Source organism: Calypte anna, chromosome 2 (assembly GCF_003957555.1).
Source record: "Calypte anna isolate BGI_N300 chromosome 2, bCalAnn1_v1.p, whole genome shotgun sequence".
Classification (NCBI taxonomy): domain Eukaryota; kingdom Metazoa; phylum Chordata; class Aves; order Apodiformes; family Trochilidae; genus Calypte; species Calypte anna.
The window spans coordinates 39,042,296-39,060,912 of NC_044245.1; positions in this window are offsets into that span (position 1 = coordinate 39,042,296).

Sequence of the window (18,617 nt, forward strand, 5' to 3'; positions counted from 1 at the left end):
ATAATATTACATCACATCTAAAGAGAACAGTGTAATCATCTTTTCTATTTGCAACACTAAGACAGTCAACACTATTTGATACAATCAGCATGTGTCTTGATACTGAAGGCACATGGTGACAACTCTAACTGAATGTAGTTATTTGGCTGTCATGAAATGCACCTTATGGTGATAAACTTCAGCCATAAAATTGGAAGACTATCACATAAACATGTTTCATGAAGAAATACACTAACAGAATTCACTGCTAGTTTATAGTTGGAAAACTGTGTTCTATTTATTATGCTGCAATTTTTACAGTAAGTCAGGTTCCAAAACTCATTACATTTTACAATGAAGTAATTACCGGGCCTTGATTCTTTTCCTTCAACCAGCAGGTCTATCTAAATTAGTGTAGAATAAATTGAAATACTGCAATTAAGGATGTGTGACTGGATGCAGCTTCAGTGGGCTTGGAAGGAGGGGGAACCTCACAGATGGTCCCCCCACAACATGCCTGGGGTACACACCTCCCAGGGCAATGCTCATGGGGAGAGCCTCTCCTCTATAAACATGTCCAAATGCAGACAATAAGAAAGACCTACCAAAGCAATTCACATTTGAATGCATTAAATCTTAAACTCAATACAAACCCAGCATTTTCTTTTCATTACTTATCAGACATTTTATCTTTTAGATAAATTTCTTCTCCCTGTAATCTTAAAGGATATGGTGTTCATAACACTTACTGAAGGCTAAGCTATAAAACTACCTGAAACAATAGCTTCAATAAACTCAGACATTGTCTTATCTTCAGCATAACTCAGCCTTACCGCAGTGCAATGTTTCTGTCTTGGCATTTTATTGGTAACGGGTGATGTTCTGAGGCACAGGGAGTAGGTAGGTTTCTCATACCTACTGAAAGTCAAAGAGAATTGGAGGCTTACTCTCCCTCCATTTGTGCTTTTGAAGATACCCAGTGTGTGTCTGACCAACTGTCTGTGAATGAGATTGGAGACATGGGGTCACTCTTCTGGTTTAACCATGCTGCTGCTAGCAGCAACAGGATGTGGGGCATGACTGTTTCTGTAAAACATTCCCCCAAAGAAATGTGACTGTCTACAAGAGGTTGTATTCATCTGGTGTTGGCTGCCCAGGTAAACAGCAGAGCACAAACAGGCTTTCAAGAATAATCTCAAAGCAAGGGGTTTCTTGGGATATAATCACCCTGGAATGGCTGAAGTAGAAAAAGACTGATGCAAGCTATGTGTTAACTGCTTAAGCAGCAAAGCAACCTCCTTCAGGCCATTGGAACTCAGCATAAATGTAAACTAAACCTCAGCTGCAGAAGAGGAGGAGGAAATCCTAGAAGAGGAGGAAAGAATTAAATAATCCTGATTTTCTTTTCAGATGGGAAAGGTTAGCCTTCTCTTGAAACTATTTAATCTATTTAGACCTCTTGCAGCCATTTGTAACATTAGACAACCTTATGATCATAACGATGAAATTAATGCCTCACTTTTATGTGAGACTTAACAGGCCAATATTAATCATTACTTGGTTAATTCAACAGACAAAGAAAAATAATCACCAAGTCTCAAAGAATCAGGGAATGTTTTTGTAGCCCCATTACATCTACACATTTGCTAACCTTGCTAGAGCTACTGAAGCTCAGCAGAGGTGATTACTACAACTGAAATAAGGTTTCTCCAACCTAAGCTTTGACATTATCATATTATTCTCTGCTAAAAGCAGATTCTACTAGGTGAAGTAAAATTCTCTTTCTGATTTCAGAGAGACCAAGCAGGGCTTTTTACAGTGAAGCTAGGCAAAAACCAAATCTTCATGTTGGCAATAAATTGAAAAATATAATGAATTCTCATGAAGAACTGAGTAAAACAAGGCTATTCCAACATTTCTATTGGTTTTCTTCTTTTTCTTTCCTTTATTTTTGATTCATATCCTGATATTAGCATGCCAAGATCACTTTGAATGTTGTGCAAAGAAGAATAACTAGGGAGATAATGCATCCATGATGAAGTGCTGTTTTGCCTTGAAAAATTGTATCAGTCTACATTGTAAAAAGTAGAAAATCAAATGTGCCATTGCTCACAAAATGGGGAAACCTTTCATTTTCATTTGTGTCCTATAATGCACAATAAAAAATTAGATGGGAAAAGTGTATGAAAAATTTCATTACAAGATTGTATGACTATAGTCCAGAATTTCAGAAAGATGAGATTGCCTTCATACAACTGGGCATATTCACATGAAGAAAGTCATTAGAAAATGACAGATAAACTTCGAGGCAGAGATCACTGGGGAATTTTAATAAATTTCTTGTTCCTCTGATCATTAATCAAGAGATTTAGGTCTTGTTGATAGGAGATAAGGGAATCCTGGGTTGCTGCCTCTGCTCTCCACAAATCATTTATGTGTTCTCATGTTATACACCTTCATGTTCAACTGTGGATTTGAAGCGTTCCCTGTGGCTAGTAAAAATTATGAAATGCCAAGACATTTTAAAAACCCAGTGATACTAGAACAGTGGCTTGACAAGGAAGTATAAGATATGCCATGCATCAGGTAAGAGAATATTTTAAGCCACAGAAAGTATTATTGTACAGTTCCTACCACACCAGGGCAAAAAGCTTGACTAGATAATGACACAGCATCTTGGCAGGTTGGTTGTTTTTTTTTTAAGTAAGCTTTAAAATTTAAGAAAGATTTTTGAATTTTGGCTTTCAAATCATCCTTAGTCCTAGGGGAATTCATTATAAATATGAAATAAATGAACATTTAGCAGATAGGTCAGGACACAGTCTGAACATCTTAACTACAAGATTTTAAGATTACTGCAGTCTAGAGCTGATTAGAGATGAAAAACAAGTAAGATTAAATGACCAAATCTCATCATGACGGTAGATTAACTGTCCCAGGTGGTCCTTATGATGTGCCATAATGCTTAATGAGTTCATTAATGACTTGGGAAAGGGGAAAGATAGCATGACAACAAGGTCTGTCGAGGAGACTAAGTTGTATACATGTGCAAGAACCTAAGATGACTGTATAGAACATTAAAGAAACTTTTAAAAGGTGAAAAATCAGGATGATGACAATGAGATTCAGACTCAGGCTACAAATTAAAACAATTTGTTCACCTGAAAAGTGCTAAACTGATTATTACCTAAACTGATATTACCTACAGGAGACCTGGGATATCACTCTTCATAGATCAATGTTCAACTGCAGCCAAAAGAAGTTATGAGACTGTGCAAAGCATCGTAGTAATCAAGAGTGGGAAGAGCAGTGTAAAGGCAGTACAGAAACAGAAGCATAGCATGGTTGAGATATGTGTCACCCATTCTTGAAATGGGTCCTGAAAAGGAAAGAAAAGAGTTTCCCTGGATACAATCACAGACACTTAACTTACAAACCTGTATAATAATACACATTCTGGAGCAGACAATCAGGGACATACAGCTTGACCTCGTTGGTAAAAGGAAGGAGCCACTCAGTGCAACTAAAAAGTACTTCTTTAATCCATTTCAGCTGTGAAATTCACTTCCATTGGAAATCATTGAGACTAAGGTTTCAATAAGATAAAAAAGGACTGGATAATCATATAGATACCAAGAATATATAGACCTATTATAATTATTTTAAAAAAATTATAAATAACTATAGTGTAAGACTCATTGGCTGTGAGGTTTTTATAACATCATCTGAAGCGTAAGGTGCTAGTCAAATTATTTGGACATCAGAAGCTGAGGATAACTTGCATTTCTGAGCCCATCACAGAAAAGTATTTTAGTCATGCCATAACATAGTAACAATGGAAATATACCAAGCTAATCTTTAAAATCCTCCTATGTGTTTGTGCATACCTAAACATGAACAGATAATCAGAAGAGGAACACTGTAGCAAGACGAATCTTTCTTCAGGGATCGTTTCCTCAAGGTCTAACTCGGTGTCGTGATATAGACTCATGAGCCATGCTCTAAGTCTATTGCCCACAAAGTGGAACTAGCAAGATCAGACCATGGCTGAATGAGCTACCAGCCTCTCTTGTGACTAGCCCAAGAGTGAGCTACTTGGTGGGTGTGAGCCTCACCTTTTATTGGCCCCCTGGTCTTGCACATGCTCAATAGGGGGCCTGCCCTAATTGGGCACAGGTGGATTTGATACTGGCTCACACCCACTTCTTGGTAATCAGAGGCATCTGATTGCTTTGTTCCACTACAGAACACCACTTCCTCTATGCAGAAATCTCCCTCAACTCTATGTTCAGTCAGAAGCCATCTGATGTGTTCTTTTCTGACTTTGTATTTTCTAAAATATTGGGGGTTTTTGGCAAAGAATATTCCCTTTCCCCATATCAGTGCCAACATTTGAGAAAAATAAAAAAAAAAATATGCCGAGGAATAGACAAAAAAGCTGCATAAATCAGTTCTGATTTGAGTGGATGCTTAAATTACTTCTTCCCAGCCTCATAACCTGCTTATGCACTCAGCAGTAGTTCAACCACAATTGCTCCAAAATGACTGTGATTTGCCTGTCTTTTTGCCCACGAATGGAAATGCACGTGCACTCACCCAGGCACATGGGCACACACACACCTGTGCCCTTCACCTGGCCAGGCTGGGAGCAACCACCTCAGCCATGAGGACCATCCCTGGGACTTCCCCACTGTGCCCACATTCCCCCACTCATGGAGTTCTCTGCAGAACAGGGCCATTTGGGCCAGAGAGGGGAACCCCTGTGTTCCCACTGGTGAAGGGCATAGGGCCATGAAAGGAGCAAAGAGGAAGCCACCACCCTGACAAAACTTACAGCTGGGTTGGAGAGACATGCTGATGGAGAGGCTTTTATTTCCCTGACGTAAGGTGGCCTCTTCTACATTGGGATCTTGAGGTGCTCAACATCAACCAATGAGCTCGTTCATGTGTGTGAAACCAGGGGGGTGTTGGCCTGAGGGAGGCAGAAGAACAGTGGCTTCTGGGATGAAGGGCATGAGCAGGGTGTGTCACCTCTCCTCCCTGCCATACCCTGCAACACCAGATTTCCAAATCTGGCAAAAGGTTTCCAGCAACAGTCTGCTGAACATACCTCCCAAAAACACTGAGGTGGGGAGAGACAGCAGTGCTGGGGAGAAGCAGTATTTCCTCAGTATTTTATTTTGATGGGGTTTTGACATAGCTACTTCCTCGAGCTGCTCTGACCTGTCAGAAGGGTGAAAACGTCTCCTGTTTGCATCTCAGGAAAGGATGCACCCCTGAATCAAGGAACGTCTGCGTAAGTTACTTTGGTTTTTATGATTTGAGCCCCAAAAGGTCTTAAACTGACAGATTTATTGTCTACCCAATTTTATGACTTTTAGTTGTATTTATTCTCTGATGTTTAACATCAAATATGTCTCCGTGAGCTGTGGTTTGTGGTCTTTCATATTGCTAAATCATTTTTTAAGCTTGAGATGTAGCTTCTGTTCAACATCAATCCCCTGAGATGCACCATTAACATGAATCATTTCTGAAAGTATGTCGTGTAATATGAACTTTGTGTTGAGTCAATTATTCACTCTGATTGAAAGAAGTGATGACCTTCACAGGAGCAGCGTATCACAGCTAAATATCCCAGGACCCTCTTCACTACTGTCAGTCGTAGCTGCTTTTGGAGCTCATGCAGACTTAATCATAGCACAAGAATAGGCTGAAGATTATTTTCCTTTATGTAGTTAGGTCAGCAGAGCTTTAAATAAAGGACTGGCAACAAACTCATTCCTTTACCAAGCCACAGAGAACACTTTGTTACTTGAATATTGTTTTCACAGTGGAATTAAAGAAAAATAAAAGTTACTTTGACTAGTTTGCTTCATTATCCTCAATGCCCATCAACAAATCCTTTTTAGAAGTAGTGGCTCCTCAGCAGAGATTACAGCAACACATTTTTAAGTCCTCTTAGGAAATAGGCTTAGATTTGCAGAAATATTTGGGGCATCTCCCTCCACCGATTCTGTGAATCAGGACCTAAAGCCTGGATCCTGCAGGTACAAACTTGCAACACGGGATGATGTGTCACTTGATCAACCTATTAATTAATTTGATGAGTGCCTAATTGATCTGTGCTTTAGCACAACTCCCTTTGTAAGAGTGGATGCTATTTTGCGTTAACATCTATTCCTGTACAACTATAGCAAAAGAGGATTGGCTAAAAAAAAATTTGTTTTGTTGTTAAAAAATATAGGTTTTATAATTGGTTCTGGTTTGGGTGTCCTTCAGGATTTTGGATTTGTCATTCGGCCTTCCAGTACATCAGCTCTTTCCTCTGTAAATTAGCCTAATTATATGTTCCTGCTCTATAACATCAGTGGGAGGTCTGGTTCATCCTGGTTCATCCTGGTTCATCCTGGTTCATCCTGGTTCACTCATTAATGATTTAAAAAGCTTGGAGATTACTGGATGTAAAAGGGCATAAAAGGAAAGTTAAATTCAAGAGAGAGATAAAAAAAGAGAACAGTGTCAGTTCTACACATTTTAACTAAGTTAGTTTTACCCACTACTCATGTGCTACTGTCTGCCATATAAAATTTTACAGATGTTTTCTTTTTCTTTTGGCAAGCAGCCAGAGTTTGGACACACTCTTTTCTATTTGTTAATATGACATTTTCTTCTTAAGATAATCTGATTTGTAACAGTAATTACCTTCCTAGGCAGTATTTCTGCTGCTGAAATACCATTTTTCAACAAATATAAATACTTCAGCAAGACTAAATATGCAGATTGTATTTGTCTAAGTTCTCATTTGCTCTTTTATTTTGAAAATTCATCAGTCACTGCAATTACTTTCTACTTTCTCATCTTTGAATGAAGAAAAATCAATGTTTGCACCCAAACATTGGGTGCAATACACAGGATGGTCTCAAGAGAAGACCCATTCACCCTACATACCCTGTCAGTTCCGTGTCTTGTGAGCAGAATGAAATATTTGCCATCTGATTTGAAATAATGCAGAGAAAGACACAAAAAACTCTAAAAAGCCAAGAGTATCTTCCTCCTACAAAGTTTCATCTCAGCTCCTTCTGATAAATCATATGACACAATGTAAGAGTATTGCAATTGAGATTTGAGAAAATATATTAATGGGACTCTGAATAATCCTGTTAATTGCATAGGTGGATAAGAGGATAATATTTATACACAATCCTGCTGCTGACAATTAGACAAACACTAATATACCATGACTGCTTTTAGAAGCATGTTTTTTGGATACTATGTCTGATGCACTAGTAAGAAAGAGATGAATGATAAAGAAAAATAATGGACATAGTATTTAAAGAGTAACAAATTGAGTGTTGTTTCCAGTAGGAAATGCCATGTCCAAAAGTAGCAATTTAGAATTCAGAATGTTGTCCCGTTGATTTCTCACTGTGCAGAGTTAACCAATATATATATATATATATATATATATGTCCCACTGTCATACCTACTGCTAATATACAAAAGAGATTTGATTTTTTCCTAGTAGATATTGAAATGAAGGAGTATTTTTTCTTCATGATCACTTAGGACTGTGGCATTTAAAGGTCATCATGAAAAGCATTTTCCAGAAACCTACTAACAACAGCAACCTCTCAGTTTATTGACTGATAATGATTATGTATTGTTAAAAGTATTTTCTGTCAAACAGAAATAAATGTTTTTTCATATTGTTTCCTGCTTCTTGGATAAATAGAAAAAGATAAGATTCTCAGTATTTATTCAACTGTCTGCTCATGGATGTGAACAGCCCCTTCAGAGTGTAATCTTTATAGCAATATTTTCTTTATAGATATTACAACCTTGAGTTGAGATTTCACCATCAAATACAGTAAATTTTAGTGTTTGGAACTGACAACAGTGATAATAACAAAACATCCCTAAGGCCATGTGGTGGCAAAGAAGAGTTTTTAAAGTAACATAATACATAACAAATCATCATAGACAATTGTCTCCTTAAATTTCTTAAGCCTCTGTCATCATATCTTCTGATTTCCCATTGAAACTAAGAGGGAAAACAGGTTATCTGGTTGATAGCAACTAGTTTTAGGTGAAAAAGAAAACTGAAGCAGTCCAAACTAGGGAGATACTGATCTGCTGTTACGTTGGTGGTTGGCTGGTTCCCAGAGAACATCTTTGATCTTTTGGCCATCACAAACCTTATGGAACCTGTGGGTGTAATTGCTGCTTTCAAGTAAGTTTAAATCAGGAAACAGTCACACTCCTCTTTATTTTGGAACAATGTCAGTCTGTTTCCCAATCACAAACCAGCACAGAAAGCTGGGATAAGCACTGAGCTATGAGGGTTGAGGGTGTGTTTTGGTATTGTTTATTTGTATCTAGAAGACAAGAGAGGCCCGTTCCCCTTTGGTTTTGCTGTTCTTCATCTTTTACCATCCCAAGTTGTGCTGTAAGATTTTGCTAAGGCAAAGCTGTGAAACGATCCAGTTATGGAAGTTTTTTATTTTGTTTTGTTTGGCCTACAAAATCAGAACAAGGAACGATTAGCTTGGAGCATGTCAGTGATTAAGGTTATGCTTAATCCCACATATATTTGCATTGGTACTTCAGTGAGGACTAGCTGCAGTGTAGGGGAGCTAAAACAGGGGATAGAAACAAATAAAAAGGGGCAGGTAGTAGAAGGACCCTTTTACATTGTCTGGCTTGTTGTAGAAAATGTCCATGGAACAACATACTTAGGAGTTTTCCCTGGGGTCTGAATGGAAATACAGAGACTGAGTGTTGTTCTGATGTATTTGTAAATATTTGTAAGTCAGATGCCAGCATGAAGGCAGCAGGAAAGCCCATGGGATAGGAAAGGAATCATGGTAGTATGGATAGGAGACTGACAGTGTTTTGGGGATAGGTATTGGGTAGAAAAAACTGGAATTATGGTTAGGGATTACGAGCAGTCTCCTGTTGACTGATTCCTAATGTGTTCAGGCAAGCAAGAATGGATGCTTATTCTCTGAGGATAAACATAAATACGAGGCAAATTTCTAATTATATGTAATTTCTGCTGCTGGAAACAACTCAAAAATCAAATAATTTAATAGCTACTTAGACTGAAAAATCAGCACTGTTGCATACAGCAGAACTGACAAAGAAAGCACGACTAGCCCAAGGAAGTAGCTTCATTATTAATTACAGTAATTACTTATGATGCTTTTGTTAAGCAGTGACAGTGTACTTAAGACTGTATACACCCAAACCAAATGCCTGAAGGACCATCTGATGACAAGCAGGTGCTGACCATCTGCATCTCATGTCTTTGGTGGATATTGCAAGCACTGACAAGAGACTCTTAGCTGAAGGGAATTATTTAAATACTACTTGAGGATGTTTAATCTCTTGAAACACTTATATTGTTACAATACCTAATTGATACAACGTTTGAATGCTTTCTATTACAAACAGGAAGCAAACTAATAGCTGTATTAATAAATGGAATAGTGAGATAAGATCTATTTAAAGGAATGAGAGACGTAGGGTTTAAACCCTACTCCCCACAGTAATAATAGTTACTGCCCAGTTTTCTTTTTTTCAGCTGAGATATACTCATTCTTACCACCTCCCCTGCACTATACTCTCCCCTTCCAATCTTGCTCCTTTTCCCCAGTCCCCATGTGCTTGCCCAGGATTGTTGTTGCTGTAACTGTGCTGTAACTCACCTCTTGAACTGATTGGTAGGAATTGCTCTTTATTTATGGGAAACCAGTGGTATATCCAATAAATGTGCTGCCCTACTCCCTTGGGGTACTTCAGGTACTAGGGGTGTATGTATTTTCTAAATACTAGGGCCATTGAAGCATACAGATCAACATTGGTAACTTTTTCAGAAGACTTGATACTGAAGGAGGGATTTGAATGGCCAGAGGATCAGAGAGGAAGGAAATTCCACACTAAATGAAACAGCGGAAAAAAGAATGAATATAGGTCCTGGAAAAGAGTGGAAAAGTTGTATTTAGATAGGATATTTGTGAAGTGCAAAGGCTGGGAGAACATATTCCTTCTCCACTGGCAATGAATGAAGGACAGAGTAGAACAAATAATATATTAATATAATAAAAAACTTCATCACAGGCTCAGATACACACCTGAATTATCCCAGGTGGTTGAGATATTGTATCTCAGCTGAGCCATGGTATCTGACTGTATACATTTCTCTCACATGTCATAGGAAGGAAAAAGTGCTAGCCTAAACTTCTGCTGCAGATTTTTAGCAGGGTAAAGAGATGGATATGGTCAGATACTCAGATGTTCTTTAAGTCATTATAACTCTCTTGTTTTCCTAAGTCCTAAGATGCAGAGGTATGGGCAACACCTACTTTGCTGTTTGCTATCTTCAGAATATGGGTTTTTGCAGCTTAACTGTTCTTCCGTACAAACGCTTGAATAGAAACATTTTTGATCAATGGTTTATAAAAACACAAGCATACTTCAGGCATCCTGAGACAAATCTGTGGAGTGGAATGAAATGTAATGAGTAGTAAGCAGAGAGCTCCCTGATGTGTTAGGCCTGTAACTGCCCTGGAGAGGCAAAATGCCTCAGAGCTCATCTGCTCAGTTGTCTGTGACGGTTTCACACCATCAGGCTAATCCAGGGAGGAGCAAGCCCCAACATTTTCATTGGCACTACTACATTCCACATGCTTATTTACTCTGACTGTCATCAAACTAAAGATAAATCCAACATCAATATTGCTTGCTTTTTTTTTTTTTTTTTTTTTTTTTGAAAAGCCTACCAGACAAGATAAATCAAATATAAGCTACAGCATTCTTTCTGAATTCACATAATAGGGGAATTTCAAAACCTGTAATGCTGCCTCTCTTACCAAGGATTTGTAACCCATAATTACATTGATACATGTGCCATGTCAGCAACAGCAGTGAAATTCACGGTATTTTTTATATGAAATGTGCTGCTTTATTGCATTAATTCACATTTAATGTGTACACAGTAATAACCATAAAGTATGATAACCAAAGTTATATATTTTCTTCAGAACCTTCATTTAGAAAGCTTTCAAAAGAGTCCAAGGAAATTAAAATATCAGTCAGTTTACCTGCAGGATATAGAGCTGAAGGACTATGCACTGTAATTTCCTTTACAAGCAGCCCCTTCCTCACATAATGTCCTACCACTGATAAAATACAATAGTCATAACACATTTTTGCAACATGTTGTTAAAACTGTTGTGCACAAAACCAAGATTCTAAACTAGAGAAGAATGCATCACTAGAGAGAAACTGTGTTACAGCTCTCCTTTCCTCAGCCCACTATGAGTAATGAAGCTATAAATACAGTAATTTATTCTCAATAGCAGAGATGACTACGCTCTAAAGCAGGGATCTTGCACTCAGTTAGGAAACATAGCTCTTCATGGTAAGGAGCATAAATAAATGAACAGGCATTAAATGGAGCCAAACTCTTGAGGTCCCCTTTCTTGAAAAGGGAAACAGCAGTGACAGGGTGTGTGGAAGGTTAAAAGAAGCAATATCATATTTTTATTTTTCTCTTGTCTAAATCTGATAGCTGCCAGGGCTACACTACACTAGCACCGATCTCAACTAAATGTGAGACCTTTCTTCATTATAACAAGGAGGGAAAAAACAATAAAAAAAAGAAATGGGACACAATACAGTCCAAGAAATGCACCCTCATTGAACAGAAAAGCAAGGCCAGTTATAGCTTGTCCTGACACCAGACAAAGCTTTTCATAGAGATAACACAGTAATTAACTCTTCCTTACAGATATATAAGGAAATTTCAGGAACATTTTTACTTATTAGCCATCTATTAACACATGTAAAGACCAAGTGAGCAATGTAAGTAATAACTCCATACAAGATTTATACCAGGTGTAAGAGCAGGAAGCAGAAGTGCAGAGTCAATACCACTGGGATCTGAAAGATGAAAGCAGCCTCTGATAGATTATGATTCATGAAGTGGATGGATTTGCTTAGAATGACAGAAGAATGCAACACTTGATGGCAAGAAACAGGCATAATCATCTTTGGCTTTTATCATATTTGGCTTACCAGAACTTTGTGCCAGTAGCTGTCACAGATCAGAAATATGAGTTTAGATTTCTTTTTTTTTTTGCAACAAATATTCAGTAAGAAAAACACTTTCTTGGCTCCCATCTCCTGAACATTCAAGACTGGCATAAAGTGAAAAGCTGACTTGGCACAGAAACAAGAAGAGTTGCCCCCTGACTCTGAACAAGACCAGTTCTGGTACAAGAAGGTTTCCACAGCAAGCTCCCTTTAGATTTTCAGATAGAAGCTAACTAGATATGCTCATCTGTATAAGAAAATCTCTTTCAAATTACACAAGGGATCAAAGAAACTGTACTGGAGCTAAGCATGCATTTAATTTAGAGAAACAGTTACTGCTGTTTTCACTTTTTCACCCTGAAGGTTTTCTTTTATTATTATAACCAGTCCTTACTTTAAGTCATTATTATTGCTCCAATTTGAAATTTCTCTGATAACGCTACAGGGTTCAAAACTTATTCTGTTCAGAAATCCATAGTAATCCAACACTGCCTGTGTTGATTAAATGGGATTCCTTGTAAAATGGTGAGGATTCATGCTCATGGATGCAAGACATCAGAAGAAAGCTCCTACTGCAAGACTGCAGGGAGATGATATAGATAAACAGCTGAGCGAAGCATTGGGTTCTCTTCTGCTTCCAGACAAGGCTCTTGGTTCTCTTTAGTCTGGCAGCCACCCTAGTGTTCAGCTGGTTCAGTTTGTTCACAGATGTCCTGAAGATTATATTGACAGCTCTCTCTGCTTACATCTTAAGCGGCAAGAAGTTGAAGAGTAGGGATTGACACGATATGACAAACAGAAAAATAATATGCACCGCTGTGTAGCACTTACACTCATCTTCTACTCACCCCTTGGCATTTTGGCTGCGTTAAGACTGGAGGTCAAATAAATGGATGACATTTGGTTTCGCTAAGATAGCTGTTTTATTGGTGATTTATGATGAAATCCCTTCATAAGCAGACAAATTAGCAGGGAAGGTGAGAGTTAGCTAGTCAGGAGATTTGTAGAGTTCTTGATTCTCAGTGGTTGTTTCCCTGAAGAATAAATCATGTAAGCAGTAAATTTAAAACAACTATGAAGAAGGAAAGCGGGTGGAATAAAAGGCTGCAAATGACCACCCAGTGCCTATATCTGCAAATGCAACAAAATATAGTATCTCTTTCAGGCATACCTGCAGATTCAGGACCTAATTCTGATCTTACTTCTGCTTTAGCATAAATCAGAAAAGCTGATGCATTGGACTTACCAAAGTTACACTGGGTTAAGAAAAAGAAATCAAAAATGTCCAGAGTAAAATCAAGCTTAGAATTTGAATGTTGGTACTCACACAGTAGATCATAGAATCATCCATTTAGGTTGGAAAAGATCTTTTAGATCATAGAGTCCTACCACAAACCTAACACTGCCAAGTCCACCATGTCCTTAAGCACCACATCTGCACGTCTGTTCAATACCTGCAAGGATGGGGACTCAGACCCTTCCCCGTGCAGCCTGTTCCAATGTGTGACAACTCTTTCAGTAAAGAATTTTTTCCTAATGTCCAAACTAAACCTCCCCTGGTGCAACTTGAGGGCAGTTCCTCTTGTCCTATTGCTTGTTCCCTGAAAGAAGAGACTGTGTTGTAATGAGGGGCCCAAAACTGGACACAGAATTACAGATAGTGCAGTCAACATCATATAAAGATTTTGTAACTTAAAGTAGAAAGCATCAAAATTGAGGTAGCTTTATTTTGGTTTTAATAACTTTTTTCTTTTTTCTGTTGCAAATGAAAGCAAGTAGACATTTTGAAAACATAGTTATTTACCTATTTACCTTAAAAGATGTTACTTGTGGACCCATTCTTTTCTGTGAGATCCTTTTTTTTTTTTTTTTTTTCTAGTTATTGAAAATTTCTGTTTTGTGAAGCAACCACCCAGGGAACAAATACATACCTATACAGAGTATCATAATAGTAACCATATTCAGTATCCTTAAACAAAGGGAAAAGACCTAAAATTTGCCACAACAACAAATTCTTTAAAAATAAGAGCAATATAAAATGATGATCTAGCGTAACAAAAACTGAGAGGAGCAATTAGTGGGATACACATCAGACATACAAAGAAAATATGTACTATCATTAAAACTATAAATTAGGGGGGAAAAGCACCTAACCTATGTTAAATAGTGGGCCAAAGAAAGCTATCAGAAGTAAAGGTTGAGAGCTACATCCAAACAAACAGAATAGAAAGGAGCATAGATGGTAGAGATGCCATATGACAGCCCAGAAGGGATTTGAAGGGAGCAATACTAAGGACAGGTAAGCTATTAATAAAACTTTTTTCAAACATACCATTACCAGAAAATCTGACAGAGAGTCAGATGGGACCAACAGGCAATCAAGGTATGAAAGGAACATTCAAGGAAGATGAGGCTGCTGCAGGAAAGCTAAATTAAATTATTGCATCAGTGTTCATTACAGAATAAAATGAGGTCCTGATATCAGCCATTTCTTATGGGAGATAAGGCTGAGGAACTGGCTTAAATTCAAGTGTCAATAGAAAAGGCTTTAGAGCAAATTGACACACTGAACAGTAAGAAATCTCCAGGAACAGATGGTATTCACTGAAGATTTATAACAGAACCCAAATATAAAATTGCTAAACTGCTAACGGTGGTGTCTGACCTATTGCCAGAGGAACAGAAGGTGGGAAATGTGACACCAATCTTTATGAAGGACTCCAGAGAGATCTTGGATCCATAGACCGTAAGTCTGGTTTCTGTACAGGCAAAATGGTAAAACCATAATAACAGATGAAATTAATAGAAACTTGTATAAACACAATATTTTGCATAACACGGTTTCTACTGAGGGAAGATGTTCCTTACAGTTGTATCTGAGTTTTTAAACCTATCAACAAGCATGTAGATTACAGTAATCTCAATGCTTAGAGTACTTGGATTTTTAAAGGCTTTTGACACATTCCCTCATTAAAGCCTTCTACAAAATAAATTACCATGGGATTAATGGGAAGCTGTTGCCATGGATTAGTAATGAGTTAAAGCAGATGACAAAGGATAGATGTAAGTGAGCAACTTTTTCAGCCAACACATCCCCTCAATACCAGTAGTTGGACCTGTACTGTTCATCATTCTTCTGTGAGACCTGGCAGAGGGGCTTCCTGGGATGTAAGACATCAGGGACTTCCAGATCTTACTGGAAAGGACAGTGGAATAAAATGACAAATGAAGTTCAGTATTAGTCAGTTCACAGAAATGCACTGGAGTAAATCATTCCTGAATATAATAAGAATGGACTCTGAATGAGCTGTCTTCTCCCTGGACAGAGATTTGAGGGTTATTGGGGTTCATTCTATAAGATCATCTGCCAGATGATGTCATCAGTGGTGGCAACCCGAGTATTAGGAATTCTTAGAAAAGTAACCAAGAACAAAACAGGAAACATCTTTATGAAATTTGGATGTGTTACAGGATAAATGCTTTATGCAGCTCTGGTGACTGTTTTAAAAACTTTTCAGAGAACTAAACAGAGTCAAAGATGGCAATAAACTTGGCAAAAAAGTTACAGAGCAGATCAGGTTCAAAGCATGGCAAAGATTTATAAACTGAAAAATTATGTCAATTGTGAATATAGTGAATTGCTTTTGACTGTTTTTCACAATATTAAGAACTAGAAAACACGCAGATGGTAGCAGTTTTAAAACAAACAGAAGAGAATGCTTTTATTCACCAGATAATTGTGGAACCCATTGCTTCAGGGTGGAGACCAGATTTAAATGAATCAAAAAAAAGGATTAGATGAGTCCCTGGAGGACAGGTTCACAAATTAATTTTAAACACAATTCTACAGGTGCTGTCTGTTTCAGGAAATCCAAACAATCAAAAGCTGGAATAATATGGAAGAGGAAAAGATGCCTTTACATGCTTTGTTTTTTAAATACCTGTGGGTGCATTTTGTTGGAAACTTTCACATCACCTAGAAGGAAACTCTTGTATAGTTAAGATTTAACTGCCAGTAATGTAAACTGTGTTGTTATCAAGGTGACATTAATAATGAACTGAGATATAAACTTCAAATAATGAAGTTATTACTTCAATAATGAAGTTCTCTACTGCTTTCAAAATATAAATATTCCTAACCAAAGAATCGTTTTACCTTTGTGGTTTTACTTGTATGAGTTGCTCTCATTTCCTCAAAAGTGGTGAGTGGTAAGAACTCTCCTGCTCTTAAATTCGGTTTAGCAGATCCAGTCATTATTTCTATAGGTCACAGAAATTTTTAAAATAAGTGAAACTTGTGAAGAGCACATCATATAGGTTTAAAAAGGCCTAAAACAGGCTACCTGGGCAAGTACATGACCTGAGATGTAGCTGGTCACAGACATGGACACCATACACAGATAAAAGCAGAGATGCCAATACAGCAGATCGGGTAGAATGAATTTACTGAAATTCCTCATCTGAAAAAAAAGGCTAAGACACTGTATCTTCTACACTTCCTCATAACAAATTCTAATGGGTGAGAAACAAAGTTACCACATTTGTTTTCCTGTGTGAGTCATATTTCAAAATTTAGATTTGATCAGTGAGAAAAACTGCTTGATTTTCCATTATTTGCCTTGGGGATATGCAGATTTCCCCTCAGCCCAGTTCCTCTCTTGATCTGGCTGCCAGGAGGCTTGAGAGCTCCTACTTAAGTTTCGCTGCTGTGAGAGAATAAAAGATATGCTCCAGCTTTTCCTCCATCCAGGCTGCAGATAAGAGGATGTAAGGAGAATCCTTTAAATTCTGTCAAAAACCTGAGTTGTATTGGCACAGCACAGATGCCGAACAGCAGAGAAAAACAAATTCCTCTGAGTGCATTCTGAATGCACACAAGTACTAAAAAGCCTGCATCAAGCATCATCTTCCTCTGACAGCTACAGATCTTGTAGGGCTGCACTGAAAAGAGAAGTTTTCTTCCACTTCATGTGGGGTAAAAGCTCGTGGGAAAGCTGTTTACCCACTCAGGGGTTAATTTCATCCTTTAAGGTGGACACAATAGACCAGGTAAAGTAGTGTGCTTTCCTGAACTACATCTGTTTTGCACAGCTGGGATAAGTTTTTCAGGGTACACACAAACCTGAGGTACTCTGTAGTTAAGGGCAGGTGTGGCAGGCAGTGGGCACTGCAGACAGGCTAAGAGGGGAACAGCTGGCTATAGTCATATCACACTACCCTATAAATAGTATGCTTCTACTCTAAGGAAGCCTTTGAGGCTACCCCTAGGGTTTACCGAGAGGGGCATAACCCACAGGGAGGCTCATCCACTTCTCTTGGGTACTATATAGGATGGCACTAACTTGACTCTTAATTAATTGGTTTGTGTCTCTCCATTGGGTATTAGAGGAAGGCTAGATGAGGGGCTATGTTTGTGTGATTTATATGGCTGGGTGAGGGGAATCCTGTACACAATTAAAAAAACCCCCAGCATAACCTGTATCATGAAAATTACCATATGAGTGGAGTAGATATGTTTTGTACATCAGACTTTGGATTTCTCAGAATAGACTAAATAAAGGATAAATAGTGGTGCTTGTTGGACTCTACCTGTAACTGTGTAGTGCAAATGTTAAATATAAACTGCACAGGCTCAGTAAAACAAAGGTGAGGCTACTATGACAAGCAATTCAATTCAGCAAAATGTCCAAATGTAGCAGTCACAGTACTCTTTAGTCTTTTCAGCTCTTTAGTCCCACTGCTAAGTAACAACAGCAGTACTGGGTTGCCATCAGCATGTGAATGATGCTCTCCTATCCTTATTTTTCCTCCCCAAAACTTGCTGTGACATATGAGCTATGGCTCTGCACAATACGTAGAGAAGCAGCTGAAAGAATAGATGAACCCTTTTAGTCTATGCTTGGCCTCACAAGTACTTTTCTGAAAGCAGAAATGTGTGTAATAGCAAACAAACAATGACATAATCTAGGGAATTAGTAAAACTCCAACAGCTGAGAGAAATACAGGAATTGCAGCTTGTTTTAGATTATGGGAGAGCAAACCCAGTCCCTGATACCACATCTTCGCTAAGCTTTAGATTTCAGTGCCAATAAACTGTGAAATTAGTGTAATGAGGTCCAATTTAAAAATAAACAGTATGCAAAATATGGATTGTGGTGTCCCATAAATATAGCATCTACTCTGAGATTCACACTTTGGAACTGTGCACTTGACAAACGTTTTTCATTCTTGCTTGCAATTGATACCTAAGTATGTTTTCTGAATGTATTTTGGTCTCACAGAAGCAAAGTGCCATGTCCTATTATGTTCCATATGCAAGCAGCTAGAAGATTATATGCCAGCCACCAGCATTGTACAAGTCAAAAGTGATTTACCATGGATACATGTGTCTCTTGATGAATATTTTTAAGATTATACAGCTGTTGTTTATCAAGTATCATTTATAAAGCATTACATGACAGTAAGCTATAAAGAATGCAAGTGCAAGCTTGTAAATGAAACATAATGCTTGGTAATTTAAAAAATATATTCATTGTAGATTT